At 35.4% G+C, this 24,944-nt stretch overlaps 1 long non-coding RNA gene across 1 annotated transcript in view; it reads right to left on the bottom strand.

The window, feature by feature from the left end:
* Nucleotides 1-7,878: 7,878 nt before the first annotated feature.
* Nucleotides 7,879-24,944, bottom strand: part of LOC140328834 (uncharacterized) — a 55,312-nt gene continuing 38,246 nt past the window's right edge. Inside the window, exon 4 of the long non-coding RNA XR_011920357.1 lies at nt 7,879-8,347. This is a non-coding gene — a long non-coding RNA (uncharacterized lncRNA). The remainder of the gene's footprint in view (nt 8,348-24,944) is intronic.

Here is a 24,944-nt window from a genome sequence, read left to right on the forward strand (position 1 = left end):
TATTAAATCAGGGTCAATAAATACAGGAAGGAGAAAGTTACCCAATGACAAGGAATGCCTAAAGAAAGACCCTGTTTAATGAAAGCAGCAGAATAAATTTACCTTAATAAGTCAAAAAATAATTGTGATGTCAGAAGTTGGGTTTAAATTATTAAATAACTAATGTTGCTATTTTGAACCTAATACATTTGTACAGGTTAAGCATGCTAAAAAAAAAAACTAGTTACATAAAATAAAAATAAATAAATAAAACTTGAAATGATAAAGTTTGATGTTTACTGTAAGTCTAGTTAGGAAAAAGAAGTATATATAGTATAACATAAAATGATACAAAAGGAATAAAAAAAGAAAGTTATGCATTAGATTAGACAAGATCAAACATATAAATTATTCTACAAAAAGAATAAAAATGGATCCCATAACAATTTGGTCTGTTGGTATAAACGTCACCATTTGAAATGTTCTCTTTTGAAAGTGAAATGTACATGTTGAAATACTGTAGACAGTTTGCACACATTGCTTCCCCGTCTCTGTGATTGTTTTGCTTTCAGTAAGACTTCTGAAGTTCAAGAAGACTGGCCTGCTGCCAACTCAAGCATCTTAAACTGCTTTATTAACAGAATGTCTCTGGGTTGCCATTATTATGGATTCACGGCAGAGCACATGTCCTATTGAGTATGTAGGAATCCCAGATAAAAAAGGAACCTTCCTCTGTGTATAAATATATATATATATATATATATATATATATACATACATACAGAGAAGATATATGCAGAATATATGGATAAACATAGGATATATAGAGAATTTCCATTGTGGCTGTTTAAGGTCCTTTCAATCCTATACTTAAAATTAAAGGATCAATTCAGATGATTTTATGAAAGAATTGAACCCAAGCATCAACACATGAATGACGAACCTTGGAAGTAAGAGTAGACATCTGAAGTATGTGGTAAAGGCTTTTGTTTTTTTTTCTCCTTTTTGCATAGTTCAAGAAGTTGTAATGAACTACAGCCAGACATGGTGATGTAGCAGGGGTGACTGACCCCACTGATTGATAAGCTTTTACCTTGTCACTAAGCAGTTGGCCATGTTTAGCTCAGTCTACCACCCTGTTTATTAATAGCGGATATCATTGCAAGTAACTTTCACAGACACGCCCCCTATGATTTACATAGGGGACTGAGATAGGATTTTACCAGGATAGGTAATACACAATCTAATCCATTGCTTTTTGTTTATCAATAAAATAGTTCATATTCATAATTTCAGTATGTGTTCATTTTAAGTCAGCATTAGGGTTTTATAAAGTGTTCTTTCACATGGAAGTTGGAATGAGTTCATAACTTTGTGTAAGGCTGCGTACACACATGCAATTTTTGTTGCTGGAAACGATCTTTCATGATTGTTTCCAATGACAGAGAGTGACAGATCAAAGAATCCTGTACACACAACACCTATTCTATTCTATGGAGAAGGGAGGAGGGAGTACGAGCTGCAACGCTTTGTGCTCTCCTTTCTTGAATTGTATAGCGGTAGTTTCTTTTCGATCGTTCATGGATCTGCCCTGACGGATCCATGAACGGCGTCAGGTGACCGCTGAACACATGTCGGATTCTTGTCCAAGACAAGCCCAACCGTATTTTTCAGGAGATAAATCATTTGATGTGTATAGGTAGCCTAAGTTCTAACAAATCAGTTTGGAGCTTACACAAGGCATATTACCCCATTTCAACTGAATGGAGCGGCAAGAGGGACAAGGAAAATGAGCATATGGTGCTAGGGTGATGAGGAAGGGGGCTACATAGGCCATGAAAGTTTTACTTTAAAGTGACTCTGTCACCACTGGATCACTATTATCCAAAGTAAACCCTAAAAAAAGGTAAGGTTTCAAACCTACCTGGAAGTTGTTAAAATCCACCATTTCTTCTCTGTAAGTCACAGTAGTTCTTCCAGGTCATAAAAATACCTGCTCCTTACTGCAGTGTTTTCTCCTACCAGCTTGTACGTCTCTACTAATGGATGAGCCACAGCATGTGTTTGGAGTATCAGGTATTCCACACGTCCAACCAATCAAATATCAATTGTGGTCAGAAGAAAGGCATTAAAAATATAAAGCATAATCCTGTCATAGTTTATAGCTTTGAGTAATGTCACCCTGTGATTAAGGTCACTTCAATTTCAAAGTGCAGGTTTCACTTTTTATAAGTGTACATTAGTAATATAATACATAAATTTATAATGGGTTATTTTTTTAAAAAAAATCTGTGTCCTGCACATTTATTCAGTATACAAATTTTTAAAAATCCAGTGAATTTGTTTGAAATACATCATTTAACATAAAATAGTAACTGACGATGAAGCACCGCCTGGGTAATTATGTTTTCTGATAACATTTGTTTATTCCCTTTTAGAGTAAAATTGGCCTGAAAAAGTCAAAGCACAAACAATATGTCAGCACATCCCTAGCTGCTTGTGAAATTTTCTGATTCAGCATGCTTACGTACCATTCTGGTGATTCATCTCAATGACGCTGCAGCCTGCAAACCCTGCACTTTATAAGTCCAAGTGGAATTTTACTATAATAAAATTGTTGTGTCACATATTCTTATGCCCATGTGTAATAGATATCATTCTGTGTTTTCATTTTGTGTAACTGATTCCCTTGAGCAGACAGCTGTTCTAGAATTGGCATCCTACCTCCCGCTTGCCTTTCCAAGGACTTTGAAAGCTAGACAAACATTTGCTTGGGTAATTACTCAGGACTTGGACTGCTTATTGAGTGCACAAGGTGTACCTTCTGCTTGACACACGCATGGGCGCTAGCCTGGAATAACATATCTTTCAAAGGAAGCCACTGGGGAGATTACTTGTAACTTGTAGCTATATTTAGAAAAGATGTCATGTATTACACACGCATGTTGGGCATCTCTATTACAGACCTGTAAGCAAACCATTCAGCGTGGAAGTGTGTAGAAAGAGATCCAAAAGATCCAAAGCCAGACAGCAGTATTAGCAGAGACACATTCCAATAACACTACCCTACTACAGTAATGAGAGAAATGATCAATAATAATGAGGTGAGAAAAAAAGGAAAGACAGATTTCTCTGCCAGAAAGGTTTATATATCCACTGTTGGATTTGTTACCTCTCTTATACTACTGCTGAAAAACGAACAGTAAAAAATTAAATACAAATCTAGGAAAAAAATAATATAATAAAGCTACATTTCCTTAGATGTGGTGGCTGCATTAGTATTTTTTCACACTTGTTCACCTTATTTTCATATGATGATCTTGCCATTAACACACATCTGTCACATAGGGTGCCAATCTAAAATATTCTACTGCAATCTTTGGAGAAAATTCAACATTCCTGCTTCCTTAAAATGCATTGTAGATGTGTTATACATCTTCAAGCAGGTTGACATTTTAAGTGTACGTGAACTCTCATACCTTTGTATGTTCTCTGATGAAGCATGTCTAGCTGCCTATTTTTAATTGGCTTTGTGAAGTCCAATTCCTTGGACACTTCTACTTTCTGCATATATCCACGATGTCTGTTTACAGGGAAGATATGGGAAAATCTCAAAATATCTAAAGAATAGGACTGCATAAAAAAATGTAGGTAATCATACTTCAGAGGAGAACATACAATTACCTTCACTTTGTATCTGTAAACTCCCATTTCTCTAATATTCCCACTTCCTTCCCGTAGAATGACATCAAGTCTACAGGAAGGGAGTGGGAATATCTGAGAACTGGGTCTTCACAGAGATAAAGTATCTGTATGTAGCTAATCATGATTCAGAGGAGAAAACTAAAATACTTTTTATTTAAAAAAGACTTCCAGAGCTTACATGTCACCTGAATGACATTTAACTTTCACAAGGGTTGCAGGGTCACCTTCCTGAGCAAAAGCATGGAGCAATCAGCATAAAACTTTTTTTTTACTTTCAGATTCTAGAAGTACAGATGCCTTAAGTGTGTAACATATTTTATCCTAATCTGCTTTGTTTCCTGTCATGTAAAGGAAAAAAATGGGTGTTTAAAATCTTCAAACATGTCTCTATGTTGGCCTCTAAAATCAGTAGAGGAAACTATTAAACCACAGACCTCTAATAGTTACATTGAAAAAAGAAATCATTTCAAGGCATAGAGGAAGAATTCAGCCAGTAAATTAGACTGGACCGTTTACAGTAATAGAAGCAGGAAATATGCCGGGGTACAAGTAAAAAAGAAAGTAGTGTAAAAGACCAATATTAAAACTGATATAATTCCAGGGAATATATATTATAGTTTAATATTATTTATCACATTTGGAAATATAAATATATATATTATAACTTTTATTTTGTGATCAAAGAGAATATTGTGAGTGTGCCTTTATATATATTAGGGACTTTTTAACTGTTGTATGCCTAGTTCTGCTTTGAAGTCTTGTAAAGTAAAGATTTAAACATTAGGAAGTATGTCAAGGCAAAAAACAAAACAATTTGCAGTACATTTTTGCAATACTTGCACATTTCTCTATGTTTTACTCCTACACACAAATACCCGATCTGCCAGAAAATTACTCATCTCTGTAATTCCTATTGTAAACTGACAACACAAAGCATTTCTGTGAATATCAGTGGTATCAGCCCTGCCCAATGTGTTTTTTCCAATACTTACCAAAAAACCTAATGTCACATAAATAGAAATAAGTCCTTGTACGAACAACATCTGTTTCTATGTTCCTAACTCTTTTCTATTACTGCAGTCGTGTAGGTTGCCTAAATTTGCCTAATACATGTTATAAAGAATTTGATAATGGTGTCCAGTGAACTTTATGGGCCTGATGTATTAAAGCTCTCCAAGGCTGGAGAGGATACACTTTCATTAGTAAAGCTGGGAGATCCAGCACACTTGGAATTGATCTGGTCCAGGATTCAAAACATTTGCATAGCAAGGATAGCAAATAGCAAATGACTCTGATGAAATTCATTGCAGGTTTGCTGTATCACCCAGCTTCACTGATGAAAGTGTATCCTCTTTATCCTCAGAGAGCTTAAATACATCAGGCCCTATATTCCAGCTTCCAGATGGACCCACTATCTTCCTTAAAATGGAACTGATGTACCATGTGATCAGGCAGGTGGTTATTGTATAAGGGAAGAAGTGAAGTCCTTTCGTTCTTACCTGCCTGATTGCTGTCCAGCTGTTATACATACAGTATATATAAATATATATACCTGATGTTAACCTTTAACAACAACTTTTTATTTTCTTTGACTCTATTTCCTATTTGGAAGCCAGTCTTCAAACATATGGAGTAGATGGTCAAGGGAAGCTTAATATACCATACAAAAGTAAAACAAGCCTCAACAGAGATTTTACCTAAATAACACCCGGTAATAGCCCTTCTTTTATTCTTGAAAGTAGGGTAGTAACAATAGGTGTTGGACTCTGAAGCTGCCCTCAACTAATCTCAAAGTGCCTGCAGGTTACCAGATGGCCCATGGGTGTGTTTACTTTCAGTTCTGATATTTTGTTTTCCTTAGAAAAACTAAAGATCAGCTTGTAGTCATTTCTTTTATCCAAGTATGATTCTTGTAAAGAATAGAGCACACTGCAAAAGCACAAAAGAGAAAATTACCAAAATTGTTGAACATTTATTAAACAAGTTTTATTTATTTTTTTCTTATTATAAAACCACAAACATTTCAATGCACATAAATATTTCAGTAGATATGGCAAGCCAAAAAGTGCAAGAAATGTACAGTGAATTTCCATGATAAAGAATGGTTTATAAAGATTCATAAGGATTAATTTGAAAAGTTATATGTTCCTAAGAGAGTTTAACAAAACAATTGGGATTTGTGTGACCACGTCAGCTAAGTAGGTCTTGATGTAAAAGAAAAAAATTTACACCCATTAACCAATCAGCACTTTTCTTGCTGTCTACAGCTTCCTGTGTTAGATTACCCAAAGACTTTAGAAATTAGTTGGACAAACAGGCAAGATCTGATGGCCATCAGGTTAAAAATTTCTGTAGAGCTCTACCAAAAAATATATGCCTGTCTTATCTGAATGAAAGGAATCAAATGAAAAGGGGAGGAGGATTGAACGCGGAGTGAGCAGACTCCCCAGTCACCACCTACAACAGGAAAAGTATAGCAAACTACATTTTCTCAACTCTCTAATCAATCATTCCACCACAACTAATGCTTTGTATCACTAATAGATAATCGTCAGCTGATGAAGCTAAAAAGAGTCTGATCCAGTGACCAATGTCCATAATGACCAAAATCCATACATGTTCTTTTTTTTTCAAATCAAATTTTTATTAAAGGTTTTTACTTTTTTAAACAGTACAATAACAGTAACAATAAAATAAAATAAAATAATAAAACAGATACAAAAGAAAACATGTTAAACAAAATGTAAGAAAGAAAAGAAAAAAAAAGTAACAACCAAAAGAGGTTCACAGTCGGAAACATTATATATCAAATAATTAATTTGAGTTTCACATTAAACAAAATCCATAAATTTTCAATGAAGGTGGCAAAGATACAAAGCGATTCCTCCAATAATAACACCTACTCCCCATGCTATGAAGAAGAGGAGAAGGGGAGATATCACCTTATGACAAGAAGTGTGTTGGCAGGATCACCAGGTGAATAAAAGCCTAAAAATGTTTTCCTGATGATCAGAATGCACTTGGATGCAAACCTTTGTGTACAAGGGGAATATTAATTGAAAGTCAACAACTCCTACCTAGGAAGAAGGATCTTCTATGTGATTATTTTTCAGTGACAGGAGAACAAATGAACACTGTAAACACAGCACAAGGGTTGAGGAGGGGGAAGGACAAGTTAGCAGCACCCTGTTGTGTTCTCCCTTTTAGGATAGCACAGTGCTCATTCCCAATTGGTCATTCATCAATCTACCAGGGTGGACTGATGAACAATGTCTGGGGGACTGGTGTAAACACATACAATTTTCTCCCAAGCACAATAGTTCACAATCATCTGACATGTGCATATAGTTTAGGATTTAAAATATATTTTGAAAAATCACAATTACCTGGGCTGGTTTTAAGAACTAGCACTGATAAAGTAAGGCAGTTTGGGAGTCGTGTTTTGTAAGGTGTTAGTTTTCACTCTCACAAAGAGTCATGGTAGGACAGGCATCCTTTTAGGAATGTACACCTGTGAGTATTTAATATAGGAGTGTGTGTTTGTATATTTCTGCTGTTGAAATTTAGATCAAAGGTCTTCAAGGTGTTGCTACAGCAAACCTCCAGGCACCAATGAAAAGGGAAAGGGGGTCACCGTGATTTAGTCACATAGACCTTTGAACTTTGGCTTTGGTAACATGCTTTTTCACTAGAAACTATTCCATGAATATGTTTGTGTTGGGGCTACTTTCTTTCTGTGAATTCTTAAGAGCAGAATGATATCCACCTATCTAGATATTCAGGAAGTTGTGGATTTAGGCTTTTGCAAGTTACATGGAAAGAAAAAACAAACGCAGAAATGGGCAAATATTGAACCTGATGCCTAATCTTTCAGCAAACCATTCTTACTGCTTGTCAAAGAGAATTAGACACCCTTTGTCTGGGCTAATTAATGTTACTGTGAGACTAATGCCACTAAAAGGGTTTCAACTTTGCAGTAGAAGTAAGTGTTGTCCTTAGCTATTAGCAAATATTGACTAAAACAAACAAAAAAAAAAAAAAAAGAGGTAACACATTGAAAAGTTATTGACACCTTTCGTTTCAATTAGTTATTTGTATTTTAATGTCAGTTAGGTTTGCTTCTAGGCATGATTTGATAGGGTAAAATGCAACCAAATTTTTATAATTACTATGGACAGTCTTTAGGTTTATAACTATATATATATATATATATATATATATATATATATATAAGTTTATAACTACTTATAGCAAAAATAAGTTTATCAATGTAATGATAATAAACAAAAAAACTTTAAACATTCTGAATAGGACTCCATTGTTTTCAGAGGAATTATTTAGTAAAGGAAGTAAACTAAACTACACAGATCAGCCAAATGATCGCCACAATGTCACCTGGCAAGGAATGGGATATATTAGGCAGCAAGTGAACATTCAGTTCTTGAAGGTCTTGAAAGCAGGGAAAATTGGCATGCGTAAAGATCTTAGCAACACTGACAATGACCAAATTGTGATTATGACAAAAGAAGCCCAAGCAAGGAAAACCAGTGTACCAGCATTGGGGATATGGGTGTCCAAGGCTCATTGATGCACATACAGTCGTCTTTGCCCATCTGGCCTAATCCCATAGAAGAGATGGTGTAGACCATATTGCTAACAAAACCTAAAGAGAGAAAAGTGTCAGAACACTTACATTAATAAATTCAATTGCAAAATAAAAAAAGGACACAGTGATTCCACATATGTCACCCAGGTAAAGTTTATATGTCTTTTTTTCATAATTCCATATTTAAAACTGACAGCACAGGTTTTGTGAACCGTTTGCAAACAAATCTAAAATAGAAATGTTTTATAACATTTTTTTTAATTAGGTGCCATGCATAAAGGGCACAATGAACCTTATTCTCTGACCTACACAAAATAATGTATGTTATCTAGGTAAAAGGCCTTCAATAATTTTCAAGTTTCTGATTGACTGGTGTGTTTCCCTCTTATCTAACCAACTAAAAATAATTACATTTATCCAAACAGGGCAAGAGTCCCTGGACAGATTTGTAAGGTAAAGTCTATTGCAGTGACTTTACAGGTGTGACCAAATCATCACTCTTTGTTTTAACTTGTGATTTCCAGACATACCACATGCTGATTAAGACTGTCTCATTATGTGACTGTTAGATAAGATTGTATGTATTCTCTTATCACTGGACAATGATTACTAAGAGAGGAACAAATGGGCAAATCTAAATTGATGGGGATGCTATGCATGGATAAGGGCTCATGTATATAAATGTCTTTGTCTTCTAGAGAGATAGGAAGACACTCATTTCAGTACAGGAATAGAATGTGACGCAAAATACAAAACACACATAGCAGTGTTCTACTGATGTGAACTAAACAACAATTGTGCACAACATGCATTATATTTTTGTGTAATGAAATTAATTTGGCTGCCTATTCATATAGGTTCATAAATTCATAAAGAAAGATTGGCAACCCAGCATCCCAAGACATCTTGTGCATTGCATTATGGAATGCATTTCCATGTATTAATGCAACACACTAGTAGGAGCTAGCTGTAAGGTCCTATTTAAAATGTAAAACATGCAGTAGAAACACATATGAAACAAAAAATTCATGTACATTAAACCTACAACAAATATATTACAGTCATTGCAAAGTTTTGTCTTCTTGTTCACTCCTTATAGGTCTTGTGATGCCATTGGGCATCTCTCAAGCTGCAATTTAATAGGCAAGGACAGTAAAAAAAATGAGTGTATTTACCAGTTCCTGTAACCATTTTAGTATCTGGGTAATGATACTGTCTGTTACAAATTGAACTTCTAAAGATAGAAGTTTATTATTGACTTTTTTTTTTAGACTTGTAATTTGCAGTCCAAACATAAAATTGGGCTCCTTAATAAATAGGCAGGGCGGCATCATAAAAAAACTCTTCAATTCTTTTGAATGAACTGAAAGACACATTACAGCCATTACAAAACTTGTCATCTACACCTGTTGTGGGCCACTGGAAGGGTGTGGTTGATAGGTGAACACTCCTAGTTTATGGTCAGTGACTGCTATAAAAAATTCATGAGAAGCCTTTGTGAAAGTTGAAGGTATTTTTATGACTTTATTTTGTTCCTTTTCCCCAAGCCTGAAGCCTGAAAAATGGGTCAGTGGGCAGTTTGTTGAGGTAGTAATTTAAAAGAGTGTCTACATTGTTTATCACCTCTAATGAACTATTGTGTGCTGTAAACCAGCAACTGGAAACCTGTGGAGATCCCAGGTACTATGTCTTACGTACATCTGCTACTCTACAACACAGTTGCCCTTATGCTAGCCATGCACTGGCCTAATTTTTTTTTACTACAGAATGGCTAGATCATCTTTGTGATATACTTTGGAAGACAAATCAGCTTTTTCTATGTGTTCTCGTAAAGCGATCTTAGAAAAGTAAAGTTTGCCTACAGTTCGTATACCCTACAAACCCCACATGCATGGTCTACTTTATAAAAAAATAAATTACCATTTGGAAAGTAAATTATATTAAAATAGGTGTAGCAGTCATTATGTTTATTATCAAATTATGTCCGAGAGAAATAAAAAAAATTTTTTTTTGATAGAACAGGATTGGGTATGCTTCCCCTACTTTACTAACATATCAATGCAAAGTAAATATACACTTTGGTAGGTGAAATCCTAAATTGGTTTACTCCTGTCTGTACCTTTCTGATTCATTGACAACCATGCCCCTATTCTTGTAAAGGCATCATGGACAGGAAGTAGAGAAAAGTTGCCCCAATGGGCCACAACTAGAAATAAAAGCTGATAGTAATAATAATGCCTAACAAATCCATCCAAAATTTACAATCAATTTAGGTTCTAAATCAATGTAAGCACATCAACACCAAGTGCAAAAATTCAAAGAATTTTATAGTATACAATTGATCTTGTGGAGAACACAGAATTTTGCAGTTGTAACACAAGGTACTGAGTTATTCACTAGTAATACAGAAAAAATATGCTTTTTCTTTCTAAGACTTTCTAAAACCAGTATTTGCCTTCTGTGGGTGAATATTAAGACATCTGTATAAACTGCACTGTTGCACGCAATAGCATGTCTTATTTAATATATAAAATACTGTTGTGTCTTTCATGGATCCTAACAAAAGGTTAATGCTTTTCAGTTGTCTTATTTCTATGTGCAAATAAAGGTAACAACCCTTTTTTGTTATTCACCACATTTCTTCTTTTGCTACTTTCCATGGTTCTGTCCACACTGGAATGGCAGTCTGAATGGGGGGCTGGTTTCTCTTTCCAATGTACATCAGAGCACAGACCTCTCTGCTCAGCGGGAGTATTACTATTGCAATTACATGAGTCAAGTAGCCTGCTTTCTCATGCAGAAAGCAAAGTCCTTGGCAGTTAAACTAAAGACATGGTCTGCAATACCAAACCATGCAGAGTAAGGGTTTAGTCAACTGGCAGACTGATAAATAGTAGGTGTTTCCTTCATGAATTAAGTAAATAAAGAAACTAGAAAGATGAAACCAGAATCTACAATATTTGAAATGTTAGTTTTAAGGTTGGGAGACTCGTGTTTTTTTTCTTTTTTAGCAAATATGGCCATAGTTCAGCAGATGTTGGGTAGACAGGGTTTGCTCCCATTCATTCAGGGGTAAGCACTTGACCATCAGATTAGCATGGGTTTGGGTTGCTCTTACAAATAGTTCTAGCTAGGGTTAAAGAAAGTAGGCACCCGCACTGTAATGCAAAAGGCAGCCCCATTGTGGGAATCAGATTAAAATGCAAATGTATGCACTCAGGCCAAAATGCACAATTGTGGTTAATGCAAATTTACTGGGTTTGGCTTATATTAGGGTTGAGCAGGCATTTGCTTATCACATGATTGGATAATTTAAGTGAATATTATTTTTTTTTGGGGGGGGGGGGGTGACGTATCTTAAGTATAACCCCCATTATGGCCATTGAATGTGGACACTGGTTAGCTTAAAAAAACATTAAATACCATAGCAATGGGCAAATATGAGCAGATTAGGTCTTCATTTACCATTAAAAGCTAGATACATTGTTGATTGTTGAAACAAGCCAAATTTTAATCCATAAATGCACCCTATTTACAAAGATAAATGAAAATATACTTTGCACTGGCTCTATTTCTTTAATAAATTATACCGTGTTTTCAAATATTTTTTTTTTTTATATATATTCCCTAGAAACCAGAAATTCAATATAAAAGTCCACCAGTTCAAATACAATTTTTTTAAATTATAAAGTCATAATAAGAACAACTCCATCTATGGTACTTCAGTATTGTTAGGGCAGTGGGTGAATCACATGGTGAATTTTTTTGGGTAGTTTACAGTATTTTTGCTTGCAAGCAGTTGTGAAAAATTCCAAATTAATCTGAAATGCAGTATTTGAATTCTGATTTTGATCATGTAACATGACCTACACTTACATTACTGTTGTTTATGTTATAAATTGCATTACTTTGTTTTAATTTAGTGTTAATGGATGCATCTCCGACAAACCTTGGAGAGTAATTTATCCCTGAAAGCACCCTGCATTTGAGTTGCTAGTGACTCTGATGTGTAAATTTATTAACCCTAATATCTGTAGGACACTTCAATGGGGTGACTACTTGACAGTAAATATTACCTCCACCCATTCTTACCAGGTCATAATGAAGTTATTAACTTCTTGCAGCTGTCCACCTTAATGTTCCTCAATATACAATAACTCAACACCTGAACTATTATTTTTCAGCACACAAAAACCTGCATGGAACTCATTATGTTGAAAACCACTTTTAATATGTTTTAAATAGTAACATCTTCCATTAGACGGCAGGAAATATCCCTATTATTCGGTTCCTTTTTTTCAAAATTATAGCCATATGCACAAAAGAAGCAACTATGTGCCTACAAGATGCCTGGTTTGTGCTTACTCAAGTCTGAGTAATACATGTCTGTCTTGTTGGAACAGCCATATGTTTTATTACAGGTACATGTGCTTTTGATTTACATATGTAGATGTCTGACAGTATAGACCAAAGACCCACCGAGGTCAGAGTGTTTGGCTGATTCACAATTCATTCTTGGAATTGCTCTGTATATTCCCAAACATTGTAACAAGACATGAGTAACTCGCCTCGGTTAGTTCCACCGTTTTCAGTATTTGGATAAGATTTACATACAAATCTTGTATATTCCTGATCACATTTTTTTGTCAAGAAATATCCCAAATAACTTGATCCACTTGACAGTTTTCTCAAAGAGCAGTGATATTATGATAAATAACTGTGCATTTCACATTTGTTTTTAAAGTTCCCTTGTAAACATTAGGCAAGCTTGATGGAACCATCTATTACAGATTTCTTAAGAACATTCATCTGGCCCCGTCCAGGTTACATAAAACATTCCCATCAGACACACCTCATTTCTTTCGAGGATCTTCTCAGCTGGAACCTATAAGGCACATTTGGTGGCAATGCTGAATTATCTCTACCCTATGGATTCAAATAGTGAGCTTACTATCAAAAGTTTTTAACAGATAATTCCATCAAACGTCTGCTGTTCCCTCCTGGGTCATAAATTTTCAGTGTTTTAAAACTAATGCCAAAGACTGATTCAGTTCATCACAATGGAAGCCTAGATGCACATTTCACCTAAATAGTAAGCTCAAAACCTTTATTTTATTTTCATTAGCTATGAAAAATGTATGCATTCAGGCAACCACATCAACAAAATCTGCCAAAAAGATACAGAATAGAACTAATAAGATTTTACTGCAAATGAATGGCCCAGACGGGTGATTTTAGATAACTAGATTGTGCAGTGTGATAGCTAAAACAAAATACACTAAAGGTGCGTACACACTTCCAATTTTTATCGTTCAAAACGAACGACGAACGATCGATTGGGCAAAAATCGTTCGTAAAAAAAGTAACCAACGACGCCGACGAACGAGGAAAGTCGTTGGAAACGAACGACCGGACCGGCGGATCGGACGACGATCGTTGAACATCGTTCGTGTGTACGGTCGTTCGTTGATCGTCCATGTTCAGAGCATGCGTAATGAACGAACGTTCTTTCACTTTCCTGTCGTGCACATAGTTCCTCTATCGCTCAAACGATCGTATCTATTGTGTGTACAATATCTACGAACGATCGTGTCGTTATCTCTATGTGCAGGATCGGTGCTATACGATCGTTCATAGATATCGTGCAGGATCGTTCGTCGTTCGTTTTCCAACGATAATAATTGAAAGTGTGTACGTAGCTTAACATATCTTCTAAAGGGGGTTTAAAAGGGTAACTTACTTAAAGTTGTCATTTACACTTTAGTGTATGGAAAAACTAACAAGGATTATCAAAGTTACAGGCAGAAAGTTCACCACATGGTTCTATTGGAACCAATTTGTTAGTTCTCAGACCTGAACTGATTGTTTTTTGTCAATCCTTTCAAAGTGTTCAGTGGAAGCCACTTACCCTTCTTGTTCCCTTACATTTCCTACTGCTTTTCTTTCCTTGTTTTTCTTTGTTCTTTTTATTTCCTCTTCTTATTTTTGGGTATATGTTTCTATGGGTCTGTTACTATGTAGTCTTTTTTTGCTTTGCTGAGAGACTTTTACACCAATGTTCTTTTTTTTACTTCCTTTTTTAATACTTTGTGCTATTTATACTCTCAAAATTTTACTAATTTGTTATAAAAGAAAGTTGCCCTTTACTCATCACATCAATATTTTATCTAGGTACTGCTATACTATACCAGTTCACCCTGTTCTCTTTTTTTGCTGATCTGTTGTCCTTACAATACACCAGCCTGTGATGAAAGAACAGCCCTCCAGGCTATGTTGTCTCTAACATACTGTACAAAATACACATATTTCTATGAAATTACATATATGTATGGCATTTTTACAGCTACCAACCTGGTTCAAACCTGCCTTAGAAATTTAAATATACTTTGGTGATTGACCCAGTAAAACAGCACAGGCTGTGCATGCCTGCTGCCCTCTTAGGCTGGGTACACACATGTAATATTTGTCCTTGGAAAGGATCTTTCACAATCCTTTCCAATGACAAAAGACTGCACAATGCATGAACAAGTGGTGTGCATACAGCGCCGTTCTGTTCTATGGAGGGGGGGTGAAGAACAATGGAGCGGCACCCAGCTTCCGTGGGTCCGCCAGGACGGTCGTCCGGACGAGGCGATTATCAGACGAGAATCATCTAACGTGTGTGTACGTAGTCTTTCTGAGATGTTTGATGGTCTGTGAAGTCCAAGTGCAGTGACCAATCTAATACTGAACAAGTGTATGGTACATTGAATACTTGTAGTCAATCAATTCAAATTCATTATAATTACAATCATAAAAATTGAAAGAAAAAACCATCAAGAGAAAAGTGCATAGTGTATGTCTAGCATTAGGCTACGTACACACGTCAGATGATTCTTGTCCGATAATCTGCAGTGTGTATAGTGCTCCTCATCCGTTATCCAGATGACCGTCCTGGCGGATCCACAGGCCATGGGACAATCTTAATGAAGGTGAAGGGGAGAGAGCGCAGCAGGGTGTTGCTCCATCGTTCTTCCCCCTCCCCTCTCAAAAGGGCAGATCGGCGCTGTATGTACAGCACTCATTCATGCATCATGCAGTCGTTTGTCGTTGTAAAGGATCGTGAAAGATCTTTTGCAATGACAATTATTGCACGTGTGTATCCAGCCCTAGACATTTGTCACCAAGCCAAGAGCTCCTTAACTCTTGGTATGGTGACAGGTGTAAAATTAGTGATATCCCATCACTTTTTGTTCCATGGTCACCAAAACAAATAAGGAAGCTCAATCAACCTAAAAGGGTCACAGATTACAAAACAAAGTTTACACAGGTTCTAAACGATCCCTATTACATTTAAAACATTTTTTAAAGTTTTGGCTTGAGATGCACTTGCTTATTCATTAGAAGTTTACCCTCAATAATTAAGTCACAAAGTGGTAATTTATTCATGCTATTCACAAATGCATGTTTTCACTTGAAAAGGTACAGTTTTAAAAAAAAAAAAGTAACCTATGCTGCCATTCATCTAAAATGAAATCCGGCAGTCATGCTGATCCTCTGGATCATTACAGTAACCTGCTATTCTATGTCCAATGGAACTGAGCTCAAGGAACAATGAATGAATGAATCAATGTATAATGTGCATGTGCTAATGAAGATAGAGCTGTTATTTCTTCACTTTCTCACCGCTCAGGTTGTAAAGATTTTTTTTGCACCCCTATTCTACTCTGTCCTTTTTTAATCGTATGTTACAAAGTTCTTGGCGTTCCTACATGTGTACAATGTGCGCAATAAAATACTATAAACCCTGTAAACTCTGACTCATACAGATCTTTACAGTAAAGGACCAGAAAGTGTAAATGGTTGAAAGAGACCACTGATGCATTAGGGTATGCAGTGGGTATCTGTATCTCAATTTAAGGTGGCTTTTGATGAGATTTGTGCCTATTGCCACATGTTAACACTGTGGCTAACAATGGGATTCATCTGTTAACACTTAGCAAATATGGTCACTCATACAGGGTGCAGTCGATAAGCTTCTTCAATATTCAATAACCTGGCACAGATCTCAAACCAAATTACCAATTCTCACAAAATCAAGTCTCTCTCTAGATATCCTAGGTGCTCAAGAAAAAAAGTGATATGAATATTTTTTTTTTGTTATCAGTATAAAAACAGCAAATGATTAGTTATGAATACAAACCCCCCTACATGAACTCAGACCACTTCTACAAACTATAGCATTGGTATCAAGGTGGCACGTTGACTTTGCACTTCAATCAGCATGTCCCCAACAGATGTGCCTGAGCTCAAACACACTCACTGCACAGCTGAGCTAGTAAAACATGACAAAAATAGCGAAGGAAATGTCCAGGGATTTCAAGGCAAACACATCCAAACACTTTCTTTATATTTTTACCTTAACTGACTCCATATCTTACTAGAAACACAATATGCCTAAAATCCAGTGTGTTGTAAAATAATCTAGAATCAAAAGGGTTAAAGAAAACAAAAGCCGCCACATTTCTTGCTTCCAGTTGTCAGTTTAACAGTTGTTTCCAAATGGCTTTGTTTAAACAGATAACCTAAAGGTTGCAAGGTTGCATTTTTCTAAGCTTCTGCATGTAGCCTATCAGGCTCTTAGAAAGTACTTTGTACACCTTGGTAGGTCCATTTCACCACTGCTCAGGTGTTCTTGCTCCAGCTTGCTGCCTACTTGGTTCTAGCTGTTGTAACAAACCAATCCAGTTTTCAGCATTGTCTACCCACAACTAGTCAGATAAATCTGATTCAGTGTAGGATCAGACGAGTTTTCTGTATTTGAAAAAAGAAACCTAAACATAACAGTGTTTACAAAAAATTCACTTTAAGTACATTTTTTTTGTTATGCTGACGTGGTCGGTTTTTTCAAGACTTACTTGTAATAATCAGATATTGTATAAACAAAGGTATCAGACTAGAGAAAGTATGCAAACACACGTCACACACATTTCCATGCATGGTTTAATATAATAATTAAATTGGACATCAAGTGATCTGTAAAGCCAAATTACATTTAAGAGATTAATTCCTATTTAAACAACATCTAAATTTTAGCTCATTTTTTTTGTGATAAAATGATGTAATTATCATTTGTACCTTGTTTTTTTTTTACTTCAAGAGTATTAAATTTCATTTTGTAGTATCTTGATTTTATATATTTATATATATATATATATATATATATATATATATATATATCATTGCACAGTATATACATACTGGTGTGTGTTAGGGAGTTAGTTAGTTAGTTTCTTTTTTTGGTCCATTGATACAATATGGTGAAATGGTAGAGACATTAGTTGTAGTTCTTCCAAGAGACTGTTACATATGACTATGGACTATGTAAAGTGATTGTAATATGTTGGAGCTATATTGATATTTGACAATATAAAGGTAAGAAGCCAGAAAAAAAGAAAATAATGTGGCCATCATATCTAAGGACCATTAAGCTGCAATATGTTACATTTGTGTTTTTTAGTTTAGATACACTTTAATGATTAAATGTACTCACAAAAAGCACTTGCACACTAGCCTACTGTAGAGCACTAAATCTAATAAAAAGTATTAGTATTATTTTATTAGAAAACACACTTCCCATTCATGTGTACTCAGATTCTCTGATGGCTTGACCTCTTCACATGCTTGGCTACTCCACGTCTACCCTTGGGCCACTACAGTGTTTGAGGAATCCTCCAAGATTAGTCTTGGACAAATATGGTTGAGGTGATGTAGTAGTAAAGTTCATTGCAGTCCTCTGTCATCCTCAGCCAGCTGAAATGTCCACTTGTTTCACAATGATAAATGGTGAAGTAGTTTGGCTGAAGCAGACTATGAACTTTGAAGGTCAGCTGCAGAAACTAATGCCAGTTAATGTTAGTTTAGTGACATCTACTGAGAGTTGACCTCACAAAGCCTCACAGTAGTCTTGGAGAAAGAGCTGAAGTTATACGGGGTCACTAGATTTAAAGCACCAAAGGCCAGGGTAAAGTATCTTTGTATCTTGCCGATACTCACCAGGTGTAAAAGTATTTTTGGGTGAATTGGATACTCATCACTGAAAGCTCTTTGAAAAGGAGACTTTCATCTTGACCCAAAACAGTATGGCCCACAGTGCTCTATTTAAGTTAACAGTTAAACAATAGATATTGAGCCCTAAACAGGATTCTTGATAAAATAGGTATCACATACCAGTACAGTATTAGTATATATTCCCAGCTATATTAATATACTAGTCAATATTACCACATAGAATACAGAAGAAAATAATATTTACTGACCCTACAAATTACTTTCTGTTCTTTTTATTAATATAGCCCATATTTGCACAGGACTCCATTTTTAATACTGTTAATCTGTTTTTTTTCTTTTCAGTATATTCCATACCTACACTTCAAGAACGTTTGGCATATACAGGATATAAATGGGCATGTATCTTATTTTTTTGCCTTTTAATGCTAGGAGAATAGATTTTTATCTCTTCAATGAGCCTCAAAAATATTTTTAGGAAAACAGAAAAATAAAGATAAAACTGTCAAGTGATAAACGTGTTACAGACAGTAACATCGATAAACTACATAAACCATTCTGTTGTGATCAATACTTTCCTACTTTCTTTACAGGCTTTTAAGGTTAAAGAGCAATTCACTCCAGTGAACAAATATTTGAACATCTCCCTTAAATGATAATCATCAAATGTATATAAAAGCCCAGATTTCATAAACAGGATGGCGCTACAAAGAAACCACAATCCCTTAGGATCATTACTCATGTTCAGAATTTGTGTTCCTGAATCTTATTGTATGTTTGCCACTAAGACATTTGACTTTTATTGGTGTAGATAAATCTTACATCTGGCAAGTCTACCCATCAACATGTTTATCAAGTTCATAGAATCTAGTTTAATGATCTTTATAGAGGACTAGATTGGAGGCTTTATATGCTTTTTAACTGATTATAAAATATTGCCTTCAGCAACAGCAAAGCCAAATAGAATACAGATTGATATAATGGCAAAAAAATGCTACATTGGTCACAAGAGACAATGTGCAATATATCACAACACAAGTATTTGACATAAAAATAATAAACATTTGGCAATAGCAGTGTGCCCATTATTTCTATAACATGACATGACAAGTTACTGTTTCTGACACAAACTGGCTCAGGAACTCCACGTAAAGTAGATGTTGCTGGCTGATTCTGACTACAGTAAACTAATGTGAGCAGCAGTCGGCAGCAGACTGAGTTATACTGAACCTGGTTCACCAAAGTTTCTGCCCTTTTGACTTCTAAGTGCACATGGAGGGCTAAAGTGACCAGGCCTTTTTTTTATCTTGAAAGGAGATCCGGTAGTAATGACTGCAACCATTTGAACTGCTAAAAAGCTGTAAATTCACAAGCTGTTTGTTTAAGATACTTGGGTAAAAATAACTTCTCATTTTGTGTGCACCTGCTAAAAGAACAAATAAGTTCCAAATAATACAAGCAGCGGAATTTCTAAAGCCTCTTACACATTATTTTCCTCACCCCAAGCATCTGTAAATCAGTCTCCTGACTTTTTTTTTGCATCTCCAGATCACTAAACTCCTGACACAAAGGGTCACTGGTGTTCCCTGCTTGTCCTCCCCCTTCCATACATCGAAACAGCTTTGTCTGTACAGTTCTCATATGTTCTTTGAAACCCATTATTGACAAATATTTTCAGTTGCATTTAGTAAGTGTATGTATTTAGCAAACTTTTAACCTACATCAAGTGAATTATCTAGCATTATAGTTGGATATCTACATTTTAGGAATTTGCAGCACATAAGCTTTAGCTGCTAGCTCCTATCAGCTTTATTTGAGCAGATACCAGCGACCCCGAAAAACAGGTATGCCATTTAGAAGATGTAGCAATGTAATGTAGCTAAGTATTTTTGTTGGTTGTATTGAGGAAACAATTTTAAAGAAACCTGTTTTACTCCCATCCCAAACAAGAAATATGTCATGCATATAGTGCATTAATTCTCTCATCTATTTAGTAAAAACAGTCGTGGATAAATGTTGTGCTACTCCAGAAAGGTTTCTTAATAAGGGGGCTGCAGAAATACCCATGGTAGTCCCTTTTTACGTTTATAAAACCCTATCGAGTGCAAACAGTTGTTGTCAGTATAAAATCTATGTATCTTAGGTAGGCCAGCTTTGGACCAAAGCACACAATTTTGCCTCCACATTAAGCAAATATCAAGTTTTCCATTCTAGTAGTCTTAGTAGGTAAAACATTTTAATCTTTTCTTCTTTCAAATTTGAATAATTTAAATTCAAAATAAAAATATTAAAATCTAGCAGTAGGTCAAAATGGTTCTTGATGACAAAATAATATCTGGCATTTTCTGGCTCCCTAATATCACTTCAAGCTTGACCGATGCCCTGACCACTGTAAACTAGCTTCAGTCACCTATCTACTGCGATCCTTTTCTAGAAGGGGAGTGCAAGGGGAATATTGTAGATGATAAATATAATGGTTAGCAAAAGCAGTTACTCAAGGTTAATACAAAGGTATCACCAAAAGAAACGAGGTTACTTCACAAGTGATTAAAAAAGATATTGAAGAATTAGAGTTCAGTAGTCTGTGAGCCTGTAAAGAAAGTAGGAAAAGTGAAACTTAAGAATAGTGCTTGGCATATACACATGGAGGATTCCTGGGCTAAATTGAGAATATGCTGGCTGATTTGAAATACTTTAGAATCCCACAGGAAGAGTAGTAGTCCAAGGTCTAACAAAGAAAGACAGATCTGACCTTCTAAGCCTCATATAACAGAGGAGTCAACTCACTCCCTGTTTTGGTTAGGGGTGACATCCTTTTTCCACTCTTCTTCCTCAATGTTTGGGAATTAAGTAATTGTGGCTGTGAGGGCCACCACGCTTGTTAGCTGGAAGAAAGCTCCTAAACAGCTGATTAAGTGATCAGTGATTTGAGGGAGCAGTTGTTATCCTCCTGAACAACAGCTGGGAAAGCCAATAGGGAGAAGGTAAGGAAGGTTCTACAAGCCGTACTGAGGTGAACAGTCTGAAAAGGTATTATACAGCATTGTTTAAAGACCCCTTGTTAGATACTTTGGTGGCTCTAATAGAAGCACTTCTGAGCAAGTAGGCCGCTTAGATTTTCGTAAAGAAAATAATTCATAGATGCTCAGAACTGAAATTTGTAGACATTTATAGACCGATGCAGACATTGAATGATTTAACCAAAGCACTGACCATCTATTCAGAGTAATAGTATATCTAAGACCCTTAATGTTTGCTTTAGTTTTGAATACAGTAGTAAACATTTAGCGCTAAGGATGAGATAAAATTTGGGATTTAAAGCAGTTGCCAAAGAAAAACGGGCTCTTAGCCCATAATCATCTTGCCAACCACTATCTAATTAACAACAACCAGCCAATTGGAATGCTGCCCACTGTGTACATAAATAACAAGAGTACTGCCCTTGGCAATCGCCAGGTAATTGTTAGTGATACCATAAAAATGGGCTCTTATACCAACGGGTTGCTTAAGTTCATCTGAATAGGTTCATCTCAAATGGGTTTAGTGACCCATTGCTCATCACAATTCAGGACCCAGGTTAGGTTTACAATCTTTATTTGTGTTTTTGACTATTGTCATCAGGATAAAAAAAATGATGAGCTAATTCATAACTTTGAGAGGTCACAAGAACAGGAATATAGGAGAAATCTCCTAGTTGGAAATCTTCTTCCAGTGACATATCTAAGAAATTTTATTCACTTTGGATAGATTTCCTCCCACATTGTGTTGGGCATACAGGGTAATAAATAAAGAAAAATCTTCCCAAAAGTACACACAAAAAAAACTGACAGATAACTTATTTACTAATAATTTATTAAAAGTAAAATTTAATTTATTTTAATTTTACTTACTTTTGTTAATGCTAGTGAAGAAATATGCGACTTGGCAATAATTACACTTATCATCACATATTATCATTTTAAATATATTTCTTTGCTTCAAGATTGGGCTACCGATGTATCATGTATAGAAATATTGTATGTAAATTTGAATTTGAAACAAGTTTGTAAAATATATCAGCAGTTTCACCAGAAATGCAATAAGGGTAAATCCAAACATCAGAGTTGACAGCAGAAAAGAGTCAACATCTTTCAATGGGGTCACTTGCTCCAGTGACAAATGTCTAAGAAGGGAAATGCCACCTATTGGAAAGATATCCTCTCACTTTCTGTTAACAGAAAGTTCTACAGAACAGGGAAATATTTATTTTACAATGAGACTAAAATGACATACAGTGGTTTTAATTCTCCCTACCATCTAGAAATTCTATAATTGTCAGTCAGTGTGTCTTTATTTGGTACTTTTAACACTGCACCCTTCTTACATATTTTTATGGTCCTTATTTAAATCCATATAATATTCGGGAGATGTACCCCTTTATAATGATGTGCGAAATTTGCCTTGTTTATTATCTTTATTAGTTTCTTGAGCTCAGTGTGTTATGTTCATTTTGATATTGTTTTTTGTGCTTTATTTAAACAAATCCAAAGTGGAAATTCTATTTTTCTTTGCAAACAGCATTATGTTTTGTCCAGCTTGATCTACTGCAAACAAAATGCCCAGCTAGGCCAGGAATTGATTAAGCTAAAGAGGCCAATTTAAATTGACAGGAGTTAGTAGCTAGATTTATCGTTGAAAGTCTTAAAGGAATTAGGATTCCAACTTCAAAGTATTTCACTTAACTATAAAACTCTGTAGTATTCTGAGATCTCACATCTAGTTTGAGTGTGCTGGAAATACTTTGTTGACCTTTTTAAAATAAAAAAAAATCATTAACACTTGCAAGCACTTAACTTAAAACCACCAAGAAGGTATTCCAAGAGTTTGAGCTTGCTCCTTTTGCTTTTATTTTCTTTCCTAAAGAGAGATGACATTTCTGACCTCCGCCAAATGGGTCTGGCCATTTTTATTCTCTTCTAAGCTCTTCCTTTTGGCCGACAAATGCAGCACAGAGGCCTTGTCACTGTCACTGAAGAAATGTTTTTTACAGATTCCTCAGTTTGGCTGGCTCAAAGTGAACTGTACACTCTATATCGGACAAGGGAATGTAACTAGAGAGAGACATAACATTTTCAGCAGTAGTCAGCACCTTGTACTTCACAGCTAACTATAACATCCACACATTGTACTAGCCATCCCTGTACATCTGTTTTTTACACTTGTATAAGATAACCTCATTCAAACTGGTGGAACACTTAAGCTCCTTTTCCTAGACTTTCTCTTTTCTTTTATCAAACTACATACACATGCCAGATGCTAATGTGTGTGGTCTGCATTTTAAGTGCATTTACTATGTACATTCATATTATATATTTATTTTATTTATATACACACATACAAGTTGAATTGATGATCAGCCTCAAAGTTTATAAAGTAACATCCTTGCACGCAACCAGGTATGTTCTTAAAAACAACTAAAAATAAACAAAAGGGTTGCAGCACAGGGAGCTTACATTAACTGCTTATCCATTGTTAGAAAGGGAGTAGCAACAGTATTGGGGATTATATATATATTTGTCAGTGAGAGAATTCCTTAAATGGGGAACTATTTTCAAAAACTTGCACAACAAAACATTTTTAAATAACTAACAGAAGATGTGGCGTATATTTTCACTTTTCTGCTACTAACAATGCAAAACATACTTAATAAACTAAAAAAAAACTAAATACAAAGTTGAAATACAGTACAGCCAACTTTGTGACCTGATTTTGCATTGCTACTAAATAAAGCTTGATCACTACTACCCTCAACCTGTGAATGGACAGTGAAGGAGCAGCAACAGTAAACTGATGATCTAATTTCTTTTCATTCTGTGCTCTCCTCCTATAAGCGTGTTTTATGGTTCTGCATCGACTGGTGGCCTGGGCAAAATGGGAGAATGAGTATATGGTTTATTTTGACAAATTATCACATTTTCTGTCTTTAAAGCTGAACTAGGGACACATTAATGTTTTTTAAATACATTCCTAAACAGCCAGAAAGGATATGAACCTACAACCGCAGAAAGCAGTTTCATGGGAGGGACCCAGCGGATCATACCACAACAGGTTGTCAGCAAAAATATTCTAGGAGTGGATCCAGGATCAATCGTCCCACCCAAGTAAAAAGACCAGCAGTGGCCAGTCACACAAAGTAAACATTTTATGATAGATTGCTGCACTGATCTGGAAGAAATACATAAATTATACCAATAGATACACAAGATGAAGTTAGGTTTGTTGTATTCAAACAGTAATTGCTAATTACAAAGTTAAGTTTTACTCTTTTTACATAGCAAAGGAAATACATAGTGTTTGACAAATGATACCTTTAACTCAGACAAGATGAAGATGCAACTAATAACTGGTAAAAGTGATCAGTTAATTTAGATACATTATATTAGATGAACATTTTTTAAAAAACAAACCCAAAGAAATAGCATTTTTTTAGCATGACACAATACTCTACAGGTTATCAGCCATACCTAGTAGCATTTCCCTCAGTCTAATGTTTGCTCATCACCACCTATGCACCCTATTTGTTTTACATAAGAATCTCTGCAAGTGAATCAGATCTCATTAAAATGAT

The sequence above is a fragment of the Pyxicephalus adspersus genome, chromosome 4 (genome assembly GCF_032062135.1).
Source record: "Pyxicephalus adspersus chromosome 4, UCB_Pads_2.0, whole genome shotgun sequence".
Classification (NCBI taxonomy): Eukaryota; Metazoa; Chordata; class Amphibia; order Anura; family Pyxicephalidae; genus Pyxicephalus; species Pyxicephalus adspersus.